At 45.2% G+C, this 12,788-nt stretch overlaps 1 protein-coding gene across 3 annotated transcripts in view; it reads left to right on the top strand.

Moving 5' to 3' along the window:
* FGF14 (fibroblast growth factor 14) overlaps nt 1-12,788 on the top strand; it is a 615,412-nt gene that overhangs the window by 1,081 nt on the left and 601,543 nt on the right. Inside the window, exon 1 of one of the 3 annotated variants that reach the window (XM_059902615.1) lies at nt 7,829-8,293. The exons of the other annotated variants lie outside the window; for them this stretch is intronic. The gene's annotated coding sequence lies outside the window, so the exon portion shown is untranslated. Of the gene's footprint in view, nt 1-7,828; nt 8,294-12,788 lie in introns of those variants that run through there. 3 annotated transcript variants of the gene reach the window in all.

Genomic DNA, 12,788 nt, shown 5'->3' with positions numbered 1-12,788 from the left:
CCGGGGTTCACTTCCCGCTATCTCAGTCTGAGGCGTTTGGGGGCGACCGCGGAGCTGTGGGCGAGCAACCCCGGGGAGGCCAGGCCGGAGGGCTGCGCGGCGGCGGCGGCGCACGGGCGAGGAGGCTGGGCGCAGCGGGTCCGGGAGCCGCGCGCGCCGGCGGCGGGGGGTGTGTGGTGTCCCCTGGTTCGCTTCAGGCCGGGGAGGGACCCGGGCTGGGTGTTTTGTGTCTGGGGTCCTGTTGGGGGCCGGACCCTGGCCGTCCTGCAGCGGCAGCCCGGGTGTCCGAGGCTCCTGACGCCGGCACTGCGGTGTAGTAGATCACGGCTCCCCGCGGGCGCCCTGACACCCCGAGCTCCGCCGGGGGCCACGCTGGCACCCGGAGCCCCAGCGGCCGGGCAGCAAGTGGCTGCCGCCTCCCTGCCTCCGAAGCTGCCTAATGCAGCCTAGTTGGGCGGCGCGCTCCCAGTGAGCTGCCGCCTGCGGGTGCCAGGGATCGAGAGGAGGAGGAGGGGGAGGGGGAGGGGGGAAGGGGGAGGAGGGGGAGGGGGGGAGGGGAGGAGGGGGAGGAGGAGGAGAGAAGGGCAGGGGGAGGGGAGGGGAGGAGGAGGTGTGGGTGGGCGGGGATGGAGGCGGTGGGTGTGGAGGCTGAGCTCCCCTTGCAGCCCCCCCTGCTGCGGCAGAAGGGAAACTGCGAGTTCTGAGACTGTCCAGAAGGGCAGATGCTCGCGTGCTGGCGGACGCCTGGCAGTTGCCGTCAGCTGGGACCTTCGGATGGCTGTTGAGTCTGTGGGCGCGGTGCTGCAGCGGGCTCTGTGCCTCCGTCCTGGAGTTCTCATCCCTGTGCTCTAGCTCTCCCCGCTGTCTTCCCGTCCCCCTCTTCTTCCCCCCCACCTGACCCCCACCCCCCTCTGTCCCCGGTCCTTTGACCACTTTCTCTCTTAACTTAGCGTTTAGCAGCTCTGAGATGATCCCACCATCCTGAGAGTTACCCAGGGAGAAAGCAGTGTGGTCACCTTACCAACCACGTCTCCAGTTGGGCTGTCAGGAGTACCCTAACCCCGCATGAAGCCCAGCACTTGCTGATGCCTTGGTCATAGCTAGATCTGCAACACTACCATCTCACAAGTTCACGCGAAGACCCTTTTGGCAAGACTTCCTAAAGTGGGACAAGCCAAGGGCTGCGGTGGGGTTCCTCCCTCACACAGTAAAATTACTGGTTTTTGAAGCCTTCTTGTGTTCTTCTTTGAAAAGATTTAGCTCCCTCTGAGACAGGACTACTAGAAAAGCATTTCTTTAGACTTGGCCATTTGTTTAGGGATCTTGAAGTCAGTCCCTCCATAGTGCTGGACAGTGGGCAATAATTCAGCATGGAACAGGAAGTTTCCTTACTTCCTTTGATAATGTCTTTTTTTTTTTTTTTTTTGTAAACAGTTTTACTGGAAACGCTAAGTTTCACCCATACACGATTCAAGATCTTTTTATTACACCTCCCGCACCCCACCCACTTTCATCTCTCTGGAATGGATTTTTTTTTTCCTTCCGAGGCGTTTGGAAGGTGTCAAACAAATGACGACTTATTTCTAGAGCAATTTATTTTGCAGCTTATGAATGCTAAAGTACTCGGGGGGTGAATTGATGGGTTAACTCAAACTCTAACAACCACTCCAACTATTCCACTAGGATAGCTTAAGTCTTAGATTGCCAGGGGTGAGAGTTCCAACCTGGGAGTTGGAGCATTTTGTAAATTATTTTTTAAATGGGACATTAATGTGTCACTATGTATTTCACCTTCTAAAAGTTTTGCCTTTTGAGCTTAAACCATCCCATGCCTAGCCATTCCCTTTCAGGACTGTAGTTGGTAAATTCCATTCTCCTTCTGCTATTAACATGAAGCCTATAATCGTTTGCAGGTTTTTGATCCCAAGATAGCAGTATAACTAAGAACTTAATTGGGTAATTGAAATAAAACAAAGACTAAAATCCTCTTAATTGTTAAAACCAAAAAGAACAGATTGACTACTACCTATTATGTTATCTTAAGTCTAAAACGAGGACAATTAACTGGTTTCAAACTAAGAAGCTTGTCAGAATACCTGCACGTACCAGTAGTAGGATCATGAATTTGGTGTAACGACTTCTTATTAGATGAATTTTTCTTCCCCATCTTTGTAAGTTATAAAATAATTTACTGATTATTCCCACTGCTTTAAATTGTCAAGAAGTACAGGCAGTTGGTCAGGGGTTCCTGAGAGGAATTTCAGAGCACTGCTATATAATCAGGTTGGTGTAGAAATAAGCAAATAATAGAGTCATGAACTTAAGGGCAAAGTTACTCATCTACCCAAAAGTTCTTAATTCATGTTTAAATAAGAGGTGTTAATTAAGTAGGTTTTTTTAAGTTGTTTTTATGTAAAAGTTAACTGGAAAAGAGCATGAAGAATATATTTGCAAAATATATGCTTTTTAAAATAAATTGCAATAGCTTAGAAATCCTGGATAGAAAGTAAATTTACTGTCTTCATAAACATGTCCAATATCTCACAATACAACTATTATCAGAGGACACACACACACACACACACGCTTAATGTCCTACCTTCCCTTATTTTCCCAGTAGAGGAATAGCTATATGTTTAGAATAGATGTTACCTGCTTCAACTCTCACTGCATGAGTCATGCAAGGTGACTGTATTTTAGGCAGATCATTAAATGGGGAATACTGAGTCCAAGGCACTTACTTTGCCTGGAGGAGGGGTTGATATGTTTCTTTAAATTAGTACTGAGAGTTTGGACTGACCGACGTGTGTCACAGGCCAGTTTGGGAAATAATCTAGGTCACTGAAATCTGAGCAATGGCTACTAAGGAAATGAATATGGTTGGAAAAAAGAAGTCCACAATAGGGGACTTTCCTGGTGGCGCAGTGGTTAAGACTCCGTGCTCCCAATGCAGGGGGCCCGGGTTGGGGAACTAGATCGCACATGTATGCCGCAACTAGGAGTTTGCATGCCACAACTAAGGAGCCCGCCTACCACAACTAAGGCCCAGCACAACCAAATAAATAAATAAATATTAAAAAAAAAAAAGTCCACACTAAAGATAAATACGAAGGTCGTATCATGGATGTCTCTTCAGATACATAATGTCCAACAGGCAAAGGAAGCCACAGACCCTCAAATATATACAGCTACTCACACATACAAACTTCCACGGCTTGATAGGATTTTGGAAAGCAGAGATTTTAAGAAAAATTGTAACCAGATGTAATTTTATTGGGTACCAGTGTTTGTGGCAAGGAGGGTATGAAGTGGATGCCCTAGACCTAGTTCTGTGGAGCACATTTAGAAAATCCCACAAACTCATGGCCCTGAGTGTTTCCTCTTCTGAACTGTCTCCCTCTCTGCCATGAAACTTTGAGATGAAACAAGCAGGGCTTGGTAGAAGTCACTGTCACTTTCTATTTCCTACTTTTTTGGGGTGTCTTCCAGCTCTGCTTTTGCCTTTGACTAAGCTGTTTTAGGTGCCAAAAACATCTGGTGTGCCACTGTCACTCATTTAAATATATGTTATTCTTTTAAAGCTTCTTGCTTTACATCTAGGGGCGGTCATGGCTTTGAGAAGTGAGAAAATAGGAAGAGGGAGAAGAAAAAAGAGTAAGCATTTTTCACCCCTTCTCCTCCGCCTGCCGACTCATCTTGGGTTCCTGTAGAGCTGGGTGAGCCACAAATGGTCCATAACCTGTGCATTTCTAAACACTGAGCATATGTAAAATGGAGACATCAAATTCAGACTGCATGGCTGGAACACCAAACAGATGTAAGGTCCTTCGCTTTCTAATATTCTTGCCTTCAGCGTGGGATTCCATGTAATATGAGTGGGTCTTGGATTCCATCTAGGAAGCTTCATTACTGAAGCAGCAAAATGAGTTTTGCAGGCAGTAGCACTTCCTGAACCAAAGGATGGCATGTTAGGTAGGCTTCCAAGTATTGCCTTGTTGGGACTGTCAACTGTTTTGTTTTATGTTTGTTTTAATTTATATCCAAGTTAACAAGCGTGAAATCCAATCAGTGATCATCTAAAGTTGGTTTTAACGGTGGAGATCACTTTAGTCGTACCCATATCCAGCCTGTTCTCATCTTAGGCAGCCTCCCTGAGAACATCCGTTCAAACGATGCATTGCTTTCAGAAGGTGCTAAAGCTAATTCTATGGTTCACATTTCCCACGCGGAGCCACTCCTTTAAAAATGTTCAAACCCAGTCTTCCATGTTTTAGCAACACAAACACTGAGGACTTTTGTGAAGTGTTTTTATACATATTGTAACAAGGACAACAACCAAAGTTTTTGCTCCTTTGTACATTTTGGCATCATTAACTCACTCAATTGACTCATAAGCTTTCTATAAATATGTAGATGTCTCAAAATGGAAGCATTTATTCAAGAGTTTCTTATGCCTTATGGGGAAACAGTAGGGATGTTTGAACAGTATATTTGAAGCTCCTCTACTAAGTTTAAAATGAGACATTGCATCGTGTCTATATTCTTAATAAAACCTTTGAGCCCAACTTACTACCACCTCCAGGAGGGACAGTGGGCCAGGGAAATACCTGCTGACACGTCTATCTGCCTGGTGCCATAGTCTGTGTGGTGTTTCTTAGGGTTTTAGATTGTGTACCATGTGCTACATTTAGTTATAAGAGTTGAACTTGAGCACAGAACAGCAGGGAATTGTCTGAGGGCGACTTCTCAGTTCCTCCATATGCCTGCAGAGATGCACTAAGTTTTTTTTTTGCTATTCTGCTTCTGAAGGACCAAGTATGTCTTGATGTTTTCCCTGTATATTTCTCTAGTTGGTACAAACTAATTTTCTGCTTTGGCCAGAAGTAAAAGGTAGGATGATGAAGGGAAGAGGAGTTGAAAGGAGGAATTCTTAGGGCTTTCCTAAACATGAAAGCAAAAAAGGAGGCATAGTGCAGACATGTTTTACAGGGAACACTGAAGTTTTTGTTTATCTAACCTACTAACACCATCGAAGAAAGTCACCTAACAATTGTTGAGCACTGTTGCCTTTATCGCTGTCCCCTGACAAAAACTCTCAGGTTATGACAAGTCTCAGGTTTTCAATACATTTGTATTAAATGAACTAATGGTGAAAAATAGCGTTCTCTGAGAAAGTTAACTGTGGGACTTAACTGCCACTGTCATACAATTTACTTGGTTAAGTTCACTTAACGCCTACTCCTTTCCAGCAGTGCCAACCAAGAATTTGGCTTCTAAATGGTAAAACCAAGAAGGAAAAAAAGCTGTTAGTGGCCTTCTTTCTCTTCATGCTCCACGCCAGGGCATCCTGAAACATGGTTTGAAACATTCCCTGGGCTCAGGCCTTCCTCAAACACACAAGCGCATTCACCCCTTCTGGCCCGCTCAGCCTTTAAATAACAAGTGTTAGGGCACCATTTGGTTCCCTCTGCAAGGGCCCCCCCTTCATTTTCTTTTCTGATCTTTAATGTTCTCCAAAAGGAAGGCATTCCGAAAAACAGTGGAGTGAATTTGAATTTTCTCTCTTCCTGTCTGAACTCCTTTCTGTGAAGATGGTCACTGGCACCATCCGATGTGGCATGTTTCCGTTCTAGAGGGGACAGCACCTCAACAGCCTCGAGTTTCACTTGCTTTGAAAGGAGGTGCCCCCTCCCTTCCTATTTTGTTCTTTTCCGTTTTAAAGCAGTCATCTGCAAACTTGGTGGCGCCCTGCTTTCCCAAAACCACACTCAGCTACTCAGCTTCCGCCCTCCGGAGCCACCGGCAAAGGCGGACGCACGACTGGGGCAGAGCCCCGCTTGCCAGAGCAGCGAGCGGGCCGTGGACTGTTTTCTGCTCGCCGCGAGCCGGCCACCTCTGCGGCTCGGATCTGCGTCCAGGAGTCGGGCCCCTCGGGGATCTGGCCGGAGCCGGGCTCGGAGTCTGCCTAATGGAGCCCCGAACAGAGGAGGCACGCAGGCGACGCGTGGCCTTCCTCCGTTGTGACCCGCGGCCACAACTCCCGGGACCGGCCACCCCGCGATCCACTCCTCGGGGGGTCTGGGGCTCTGCGGCGCAATGCGGCGGAAGCGGCCCGTCCGAGCCGCCGTAGCGCGGGAGGTTTCCGTTGCCACAGGGATGACCTCTGACCCTGGAGCGTCTCTGGGGGCTCGGAGGCCGGCGCAGCCGTTGCTATGGAAACCACGTGGCCGGAAGCCGCGGGGCGCGCGGGCCGCGTCTGCCGTTGACGCGGCGCACCTTGGCGGGCTCCGGGCCGGCGACGTCGCGCGCGCACCAGTGTGTCCCCGGGCCGAAGGGCGGCGGAAGAGTTTGGTTCCAGCTCACAGGTGGCCGCCTCCCCTCGACGCGCTGCAGGGTTTAGAGGAAAAGGATGCGCCCAAGTTCCGGACTGGGAGAGCATGAGCCCAGCCCGCACTAGCTACTGGGAGGCCGAGGAGGGCTCCTGAAGTTCTCTGGGCCTCAGTTTCTTCGACGGCACTGCAAGGGCGTTGATTAGAATAATCTCAGGTCGGCCCCCGCTCTCATGTTCCAAGCGTCATGTAACTTTCCACCCGATCCGGATTCTGAATGAACTTTTCTCTCTTCCCTGTATCTCTCCTGGACTACGTTGAGTATATTTAAGTTGTAGTTTAAACCCGAGGCTTTCAGAGATCGAAGGCCACCTGCGGGCTCATGACCGACCTTTTAGAGGTGTGGCAACTCCTTCCCGGTGCAGAGGTGACTCTTCCAAGAGCCGGTTTTGAGTGGTAGGGAAAGCACAGTTCACAGCTTTGAGCCCTGGAAGAAGACACGCGTTGTATTTTACTGGTGACACCACCAAGAGATCTTCATGCATTTTACAGAGTTGTGTGATGGGTGCTGAAACAGATGGCATTCCTCTGTATCTGTTGTATTCCCCAGATGTCTTTTCCTGCGGTCTCTAAACATTTTTTGGAGAGGACTCGACCTACCTTGGCTTGTTTTTCCTTCTGTTATCTTGGACTATTGGGAAGAATCACAAGCATTTTCACATCTTAAAACACACACACAACTTCACTGTATATTTAGAAGTTGAAAAAGGCTATTTTGAGGGTATGAAGGCAAGCTCACTAGTTTATAAAAGAACAGCTAGATCCAAATTGTGTTTCCGCAGATGGAGTAGGTTAAGGTTACCTGCTCAGATGGCTTTACACTTTTTAAAGACTTTTTGTTGGCCTAGTTTCCAAATAGTCTTTTTACCTTTTTTTGTTCCCCTTATAAGAATTACCTCCCTGAAGTTTGCTTTTCAAAGAACTGGCCATCAGTTCCTCAAGAAGACTGGGTAGAATATTTACATCTCAAGGCACAGGGAAAGAAAGTAAGTGCCTCCAAGAAGGACTTTTGTTTCCTAAATCCAGAATTTTACAATATGTGTCAGCATAGGGGAGGTTTTGGGATTGGTATAAAGGATAGATGGGCTTTGATTTGCTTCGGTAGCTGCATTTCTGTTCTTACAAAGACTCAGTTCCTGAGACAGGGATAGTTGTTTTTAATTCTTCAAAGAATTGAGTTGCAACCTTTATGACATCGAAGGGCTGATCACCCATCCAACTACATTATCTTCTGTTTGCATCTTTAGATCCGGGAGAAGGTCTTCAACTAAGATGGAAATAAAAAGATTTCTGTGTTCTAGATTTAGAGCTTTTTGTTTTGGAAGGTCTTTCCTTCTGGGTATACATAGTTTCACTTAGCTTAGGGGAGGAGGCCTCAAAAAAAGTTCCTATCAGGCTCTGAATATCAGCTTCCAGTCTGGCCAAATTCTCACAGTAGAGCTACTTAAAAAAAAAAGTTTTGTTTTGTTTTTTCAAATATCTTGTCAGGTTTCAGCCGAGACAAACAGTAAATATTCCTGGCAGTACTGAACAACCTGTTGGACTCAAGAGGTGTCCCCAAAGAATGTGCAAAAGATCCTACCCTCCCAAGATCCAGAGCCACATCCAAAGGTAGCCAAAGAAAGACTTAGTTCCCCTGAGCGCTGGCAACGGTCAGTAGGACACTAGCTGCAAGTGGCGTGCCATCCACACTTCCGTCCGGCCGTATTTTGAGGGCCCTCAGCCTGATGGTGCCCAGGCCAAGTTCTCAAGACCCAAAATGAGACAAACAAGAAGGCAATAGCTGTCCCTGGGAGAGAAAGGATCCACAACCAGTGCATCTTGGAAAGGAAGGAACAGCGTGAGATCTTCCTTTCCCCTCTCAACTGGGCACTACAGACAGAGATGCAGGAGAGCTGACTCTGGTAAGAATTCTCTGGCATCTGCCAGTTTTCTTAGGCTCCAGAGCAAGTGGGGTTTAAAGTCGAGTGTAGCTCTGGCATCTCCCTGAATTTGGCAAGGTTTTTCACTAATTTTAACTTGAATTTCCTATTGGCTGCTTAAGAGAATAACTGGTAGCGGTTTACTGGTTTCCTGGAGAATCCCTTGGAGTCCCATGAACTCTGAGAGGGGCGCATTTGGGGGCCACCCTTCAAGGGCAGGTGTGGGCGCATCTGTACTGTCACTAATCTGTTTATGGTCTTGTAGTTTCCTCAGAGTGGAAAGGCAATTCAGATAGAGGACGAGCAGACAGTGAAGACTGAGGTGACGGATACGGGGAGTAGTAGAAGTCACTACTTAGAGTCTTCTGTTTTAGGTGCCTCTTGTGTCCTTAATTTTGCATTAGCCATTTGCAGTGAATCTTTCAGTAAAGCTGTTTTGGAATCTTGAAGACTTTTGGTCAGCTTTACCCTTTAGATAATCATTATGGCAACAGTGTGGAAAATATCTTTGCGTGGAGCGGGATTGAAGGTAAGAAAGGCCACAGAGGAAGTGGTGAGGTCAGAAATAAGGCAGTGACAGGGGCTGGAGAGGAAGTGGAGTCCCTCTATCTCAGTGGCCAGTTTGAATTTGGGAAGGGAAAAGAGGGAGGTGTCTAAGATGTTTCTGACCACAGGTTTTTGATTTGGACCGTTCCTTTTGATGCTGAGCCACTGACCATTTGCCAGTAGACCACTCCTGTCTCCTCAAAGCACGGAGCAAAAACTTGACTCTCTCCAGACTGTTTGTATTCGAGGGGCTGTGGTAACTTTTAATAGCAAGTAGAAAACTTTGACAGGTTTCTCCTTCTAGATCATAATTGAAATAGGAAGTTCTAGGAGAACTGCTCTGGGATAAAGGGTTCGTTTTCTTGACTCCAAACCTGAAAGTCCTTAGGGATCAAAAAAATGCCTTACAATAAAGATAAGTCAAAGGTTTTTTGTTTTCTTTTTAAATGATATACAGTTCTTTGTTGATAGTGGATGATTTGTGTGCAATACTTTGTTCCATTTGAGGAGTCAAATAATACAATTAAAAGCCAATTTTTCAGATTATTCAGGTCTGGCAAGAAAGGAGAAGGAAGTGTGAACTTTATTGAATTTACACATGTAAGTTTGTGCACCTGCTTCTTGGGTAACAATGAACGTAGTTGTAATTAAAATGCATTTTACCCCCCGTAACATTTTGTTGTCTGCGCAGTTACAGTGGTTCACTGAAGTGTGTGGTAGCTAGCCTCTTCTGTAATGCTGCCTCTTACTTAGATAAAGTGTAGTTTGGGACGGATTGTGATCTCTATTCTTTCCACTTGCTGTGTGGAGCACGTGGCATACTACTGTCGTACTTTAAAAAAGAAGAAATGTGAAAATGAGAAGGCTTAAAGACTAAAACATTTGTAGGGTTTCTGTTTTTTTCTTAAACAGCCACTTATTTCAGAGTCTGAAACTCATGTTTTTTGGTTGTGTTTCTGTTGTACCCCAGGTGTTATTGCTGGTAAGCAAAGAAAGGGCTCTGTTTGCTAGGAGGCCTGAATCCCTTTCCGAATTAAACACTCAGCAGTTACCATCATTCTGCCGCAACATTTTCTTAACTATTTTTTCTTTCACGTTTAAACTTTCCACTCATATGCCAATTAAGTGACATAGAATTCCTCATACATCAGATATATGATAATAGATAAAAAATATTGGAAATATTTTTAAATAGAATAGATACTAAATGTTAGAAATATTTTAATGGTACAGTAACAAATTAAAATATAAATAAATTTGAAAAAGATAGAAATTTGGGGGGGTCATGATTGTTTATTGTTTATCTTTCCTAATCATATTTCCTTTTAAAATCTTGGGAATCATCTTAAAGAACACAGTGCTTAGGTGGTTCTGGTCCATCTGTGGCACACGTGCCTTTTCACGGGAACGTGAACCCCTGACGTGCACGCGGAAGGTGGAGTGTGGCCTGATCTGCAGGGCCGTGGAGTCCTGCTACTCTGTTTTCCATCACTGAGGATTGCCCCACTTTGTCCCGCTCTCCTTGTATTTGTACTGTCATACTCGAGATTTTGTCCCTTCACATCTTTCCTTTAGTTGTGTCTTTCAAAAGGTTTGTCATCAATTTAACTCTTCAGGCAAGGCTGGGATTAGTATTCCGTTGGCTTTTCAACTTTTACATGTATTACATTAGGGGAAAACGGCAAAAAATGCTAACAATACAGTTGTCAGACAGTAAACGAGACACATCTGTCTGAACTTGAGACACTTACCCAAAGTAGCATTTATTTGACTTAATTTTTTTCTTTCTGTGCTTCACATAACGTGATAAAAAAACTGTGATGTGGATCTATAGCTTTAATTGGTTATATAATTAAATAATTTGGGGATATTATTATAATTATTCTGCCTAATAGTCCCACTAATGAATGCCTTTAAACTTACTAGATTTTAAAAGACTTATTGCTCTTCTACTTGAACAGAAATATCCTGAATTATTCTGAATCCTGTATTAGTATTTATGCTCTAAGTAATAATAAAAGACTAGCTTTATAGGGTGCTTTCTATGTACTAGATACTTTATCTATATTACCTAATTTAGTCCTCAAAAACCATATGTGGGAACTTTTCTTACATTTATCTGAAAAAGGATGACGCCCAGGCATGAAGAGGTTGAGGAATTTGCCTGGCGGCACCCAGCCAGTGGTTGAAACCCAAGCAGTCTTTCTCCAGAGACAACCTCTTAAATTCCTGTATTGCAGCTACCTCCCTAAAGACTGTGTTCAAAGCGTATATGTGAAAGTGGCTGGTGTTGTCTCAGTGTTTCTGTGAATCATTATATCCTGAAACTAAAGAGGAATGCAACATATTCAGTGTTTGCAACATGTTCAGATATTTAGAATTTGTAATGCTTTTTTATTGAGCGTAATTTACATACATTAAAATGCGCAGCTCTTAACTGTAGAGTCTGATGTCTTTTGACTATTGTGTGTATCCTTGTGCCAGACACCCCATTTAAGATATAGAATATTCTCGTCGCCCAGAAACCTCATTCTCAGTTCGATTCAGTTCCCACCCGTGCCTTCTGTGAGAGGCAGCTACCGTCCTGCTCTCTGACTTTACCTTAGCCTGTCCTAGAGCCTCAGATCATCGGATCCTGGAGTCCTCATGCCTTGAGTTTGCTGTTTTCACTCCACACGTTGTTGTTTTTGAGATCCACCTATACCATCGCACGTGAGATGTGTAGACTTCCATGCGGTAACTTCTGTTTTCTTTTGTAAACTAGAAACTCCTAATTGAACACACCCACTTTTAGTTAACATCCAAAAGTTGCCCGAAACTACAAAGGGTTCGCAAGCCGACCCGCCCCAGTTACAGAGATGCTGGCTGAGGACGGAGGGTCCTGGGTCAGAGATAAAGGACTGGATCACTCAGGGCACAACAGACGCCACGTTCTTGTTTCCCTTGTCCTGACATCTCCCAGGGGCAGTGCTGAGTAGCCGAGGTGGACGCCTGCACACAGTGGTTTTGTGTCACAGCTGAGGACCTCTGAGTTTAGGAAATCCCCCTTCTTTTAAGGAACGGCTTTCAAAACTGCCCAACCTTTGCCCAGCAGCGAGCCATGGTCTTTATGATCCTGGGGTCCAGGGGGGGGAAAAATCGCCCTCTAACCTGGAAGCACTATCTTTAGAGTGCAAGGTTGTCTGCAATGCAGATATCCTCGTGAAGATAGTCTGAGTCAAAAGCTCTTAGGAGACAGAGCAGAAATCCCACGGATAAGTTGTTCTTTAAAGCTGTTTCCGCACAGCAACCTTTTCTTCCCTTTCTGGTTTCTTCAGGACTGCCATTCTTGTTGTTCCAAAGATGCGCTTAACATAGAGAAAAATTTATTTGGAAATTATCTAGAAAATGATCTTGAGGTTTTGAGAAGACAGACAATATACAATCTATACAATAAACCTATTAGTATTTATTAAATAACTATTTGTGGTAAGTTCTGTGTTAGTTACTGGGAGAGATTTAAAACATTCCATAAGGATTTGGTCTCTGGCCCCAAAGTACTTAAGCTCAGTGTACAGAGAACACCAGTAATGAGAGAGTCTTGAATGATGGACGGCCACAGGGCGTCTGTAGGAGACCCATCAAAGATGAGCCGAGAAGAAAGGGAAATCTTGTCGAGAAGTGTGACCTGAGCTGACTTTTGAAAGCGTGTTTCATTTGGCAGGAGAGATAAGTATATTCTTGGCAACGGGAGCAATGTGAGTGAAAGTCAAAGGCTGAAAGGTTCATGGTTGGGGATTTTGGGAATGTTAATGGAATCTTATGTTGGGGGATTAGAGGAATCATAATTTGGAGTCCAAAAGCCTGGCAGAGGAGTTAGACTGGATGTGGTAAAATTTAGTGAACTAGGGAATGTTTCTGGAGTGGGAAGACGGCACAACTTTGTTTGTGG

Source organism: Balaenoptera ricei, chromosome 18 (genome assembly GCF_028023285.1).
Source record: "Balaenoptera ricei isolate mBalRic1 chromosome 18, mBalRic1.hap2, whole genome shotgun sequence".
NCBI lineage: Eukaryota > Metazoa > Chordata > Mammalia > Artiodactyla > Balaenopteridae > Balaenoptera > Balaenoptera ricei.
Note: the sequence above shows the minus strand (reverse complement) of the source record. Positions and strands in the feature narration are given on the sequence as shown.